General features: G+C 39.3%; 1 non-coding gene and 1 pseudogene across 1 annotated transcript; one reads left to right on the top strand and one right to left on the bottom strand.

Annotated features, from left to right (window-relative positions):
• Positions 1-223: 223 nt before the first annotated feature.
• LOC107154899 lies at positions 224-1038 on the top strand (annotated as a pseudogene).
• A 3220-nt stretch (positions 1039-4258) lies between these two features.
• LOC125611905 lies at positions 4259-4391 on the bottom strand. The gene has a single exon (XR_007342151.1). It is a non-coding gene; the product is annotated as a small nucleolar RNA SNORA42/SNORA80 family (small nucleolar RNA).
• Between the last annotated feature and the right edge of the window lie 350 nt (positions 4392-4741).

The raw sequence follows: 4741 nt of genomic DNA on the forward strand, positions 1-4741 counted from the left end.
AAGAAATTAGGCTGGGTTTATCACTTGCCAGTAAACTTTCATAGTATAAACTTTTACATAATACTTAGACAATAATTAGATACAGTTCTCAGATGTATACTTATATCTAATTGTGTATATTTAGGATGTAAACTATATTGTTATAACCTAAAATAATAGTTGTTCATCTAACCAGTTATAAAATAATCATTAAAAAGACCTTAAAACAGGCACAACCCCTAATTCCTTTGAGACTTAGTTTCCTCATGTAATAAAACCTAAGAAATACAAGAAAATTATCTTGATAAACAAGAGCAGATCAATGTTTCAGACTTTGCTTCATAAAAAAAATTCACATTAAAAGCTGAGGACAGGTTTGAGTCGTTGCCCTGGCCTGAAATGGACCTGCATTCTGCTTCAACCGTTCTGCAGTCCGGGTTCCGCCTCCTTTCTGCCCCCGCTGTGCAACAGCATATGGCCCATAAGCAGATCTACTACTCAGACAAGTACTTCAACGAGCACTATGAGTACCAGCATGTCATGTTACCCAGAGAACTTTCCAAACAAGTACCTAAAACTCATCTAAATGTCTGAAGAGGAGTGGAGGAGACTTGGTGTCCAACAGAGTCTAGGCTGGGTTCATTACATGATTCATGAGCCAGAACCCCATATTTTTCTCTTTAGATGGACAACCTCTTCCAAAAGAGCAACAAAAATGAAGTCTATCTGGAATCATCAATTAAATCTTTCACAAATTTAATGTATATGTGTATATAAGGTAGTATTCAGTGAGTACTTGAAAAATGTACAAATCATTCATCCATACCTGTGCATGAGCTGTATTCTTCACAGCAACAGAGCTCAGTTAAATGCAACTGCCAGAAGCTTATTGTAAGGTGTTTAAGATAAAATTTCTTCTAGTCAGTTTTTTCTCTTAATGTAAGTGCCTGTTTGACATTACCTGTTACTTTTGTTAAATAAAGTTTGCATGTTGCATTTATAACCATTAAAAAAAAAAAGCTGAGGACATAACTCAGTTGGTAGAGTGCTTGCTTTACATGCACAAGGCCCTGGGTTCAATCCCCAGCAACACTAAAAATAAAAAAATTTGCCAGGCTTTGTGGTGCATGTCTGTAATTACAGCAGATTGGGAGGCTGAGACAGGATAATGGAGTTCAAAGCCAGCCTCAGCAACTCCAAGACACTAAGCAACTCAGTGAGACCCTGTCTTTAAATGAAAATACAAAATAGGGCTGGAGATGTGGCTCAGTGGTCATGTTCCCCCCTGAGTTCAATCCTGCTACCATGAAAAAAAAATTCACATTAGTTTGAACTTTGTAAAAGTTTATATTAAAGTTCAAATAACTTTGACTGACGGTGCTAATTATAGCCAATTTAATCACAGACACAAACTTTTTGAGATTTTTCCTTCCACAAACCTTCTGCAACTTACTTAGAGATTCACAACTTATTTCCTTCATCAAGAATTTTAGCACAAGTATATTACTTTACCAGACAAAATACATTCTCATCCAGAAATATTTCTTTTATCTTCTAATTTTCTGTACTAACATATATTTCCATACCTGTAACTTTCTTTCATCTTCTCTAGTTTCGGACCCTTTCTTAAATTCATAATCTGAAACAGAACTTATGAATGTTATCTGTACATTTAATTTACACAAAAAAATTTTATCCAGGAGAGGGTTGAACAATCCAACATATATAAAAAAAAAATCATATATTATTTTTTTCCTCCAAGGTTGCATTCAAGGAGTTGGAGCACAGGGTATTTTTGAGTCTGACCTGTTTCTGTTATCATTATCACAATGCCATCAACTTTAAGTGAGTCCCCAACTATCAATTGTACCCACAGCCTCCTTTGGCACTTTTTTCTTATACTAGGCCTGTTGATATGCAATTAAGGAGGTCATTTTCTTCTTTTTCTTTAGGCTTCCTTGAAGAACCCTTTGCACAGCCTGCCTACAAAACACAGGTTAGCCTTAATTTATTTTCTTTTTCTTCTGGGTGCAGGTATTTATTTTGCCAGTCTCCCCAGGCATTTAGTTTGATGGGATGCTGTTGAATAACCATGCAAAGAAAAGACCACTGGACTGGGGATATGGCTCAAGCGGTAGCGTGCTCGCCTGGCATGCGTGCGGCCAGGGTTCGATCCTCAGCACCACATACAAACAAAGATGTGTCTGCTGAAAACTAAAAAGTAAATATTAAAAAATTCTCTCTCTCTCTCTCTCTAAATAAATAAATAAATAACACTGACTCCAATTTTAAATCAAATTAAAGCAAGCTTGTATTGTGTACACAAAAGCTGGCCAGCGACTGTCTCTCCCAAACCCAGAGTAGAGATCAGCCCAGCTCTCAGGGAAAAAAAGTTTTATATAGCACAAAAAGTTTCAAAAAAGGGGATGTCTTGGGAACTTACAGCTAACAGGGTCCTGGCAAACAGAATACAAGGGCAGATAGCAGATTAATGATCTACATGGCATGGTATTTCAAGGTAGGGAATAAATTTAGATCCCAACATCAGAATTTATGAGGCACTGCTGAGGTTTCAGAGAGGGTTGTTATCTGGTCAGGGGGAGCCAGGATTTATGAGGCACCACTAAGCTTTTAGAGAGGGTTGTTATCTGGTCAAGGAGAACCAGGCATGGATGAGTTCAGAGCATGGGCAGGAATTCCAAACAAGTTTAAAAATCTCAGTAATTTATAGTAAAACAGAAATTAACTTTTCATGACTTTGTGATGAGATGGCCCCCAATCTTAAAATGGACTTAGGCTGGGTTCATCAATACTATGATAGCAAGACTTGCTTTGCCCCCAGTTATGGATATCCGTGGTCAAATGGGGTATCCTGTCAGATCTTAAAAGGGGAGACTGTTCCTGCTCCCAGGTAATAAACTGACAGTGCTGGAACCTACTGCTACATCCTTTGTGGCCAGCAGGCTCCACCCCATGGACAAAATGGACTGGAAGGCAGAGCAGAGGTCAGGTTCTCTTTGTCATTTTTTTAAAGCCCAGGCAACTTTTTTGGGATCCCCCCCCCCCAGTTTAGGGCTGGTGTCCTTGACCATAGTGAGATAATCTGTGGCTGCCTGGGGCCAGACTGAGAAATGGTGCTGGGACTGCCTGCACTGGTTTAAAAGATTGAAATATTTTTTAACCCTTTCTTTGGTCCTGCTATCCTCATACACCAGAAGCAGTGCCTTTTGGCACCTTCAACTTAGTTCCTGACTCTTCAGACCCTGCATAAATGCCTGTACATCCAGAATCTTCTTCAAATACTTTACCCCAACAGACCATCTTCAACTTCAAAATTGTATAATAATCCCAAAAAAACATTCAAAGGCCAAACTGTATTACAGTAAACCATTTCTGTCTTAGACAGGCTTCTACCTATGTATGGCTCATGCAGCCAAATTCTCTCTGCTCAAGAGATTACTGGTTAAGATCAGTGTAGCATGGACCAAGAGCCAGTAACAGATACAAAAATCAGACAAGCCTCTCTTATACCTACACTTATAGGACCACTGTTACAATGCACTCCTCAGGAATGACAGGCAATTATACAGTGGAGTACCACCCTGCACCTATAACTGCAGTCTATGCTTTGACTGTAGACCTTGCTGCTCTGCTACTCCAACTCATTTTTAAATGGATGTGTTTCTTTCTCTTCTTCTCTCCTAGCTCCTCCCTAATTTCTCCCTGTCTCTAATCTCAGGGGGAAACAGGATTACAGAGTTATCTGTCCTTGAGTACTCACCCACCAGAGGAACTAAATAATCCAGACTTTGGGGATGGCACCAGAAGATCTCAGAGAGGACTATCTCCCAAATTAACAAGTGAATTACAATTTCAACAGAGAACACATGGAGTGTAGTCTTTGAATCCCTGTTTAAAAGCCCATTTCTGCTGATGAGCAGAATCACAGTCTCTCTGGGACAGGAGTCCCCTGTGTTTCTCCTTTGTGAGCAAAACAATAAAACTTTTTTCCTTTTTTCCCTCAAAACCATGTCCTCATTATTGGATTGGCATCAGGGAAAAGGACAGGGCTTTCGGCAATGCACTTACAAGCAAGGGGGAATGTATAGAACAGGCTTCCTCCTTGTAAGTTGTTTATCTCAGATTTTTGTCACAATAACCGAAAGCTAATGCAATACTCTTCAACATACAGGGTATGTAGACTATTGTCAAGATTTTTTTTTGTTATTTAGAAACAGGGTCTTGCTAAATTGCTGATGCTGACTTTTGTTTTGTTTTCTACTGTGCAACCCACTTCATTGCCAGCAGCCTACAGGCAGAAGCCAGGCAATGGTTCAGGGCCACAGTTGCTCTGGCATGAGACACTGTGAGAGACCCAGGGGGATGGGCCTGCCATAAATCCAAACCCATGCATCTGATGCTGTCTTTGAACTAGCAATCCTGCCTCAGCCTCCCAAGCAATTGGAATTACAGGTGTGAGCAACAATGCTAGCTATGAAGTCTTGACATAACCTTGCCTTGCCAATAAGATAACTGGACACATTTGTGTCTTTTCATAATGTTAGAATTTATTGAGTAACAATCAATTTGTAAGCTACATAACTTTCATTGGCTTTAATTCACTGAGATACTCATGCTTCATTTGGTATCAGGACTGTGGCAATCACAAGTTCTTTTATTCCATTCCAATCTCAATTACTTATATCTATAACACTCAAGTCATACATCATACTTCACACACGACATATTTAAGTTACAGAAA

The sequence above is a fragment of the Marmota marmota genome, unplaced genomic scaffold (genome assembly GCF_001458135.2).
Source record: "Marmota marmota marmota unplaced genomic scaffold, marMar, whole genome shotgun sequence".
NCBI lineage: Eukaryota > Metazoa > Chordata > Mammalia > Rodentia > Sciuridae > Marmota > Marmota marmota.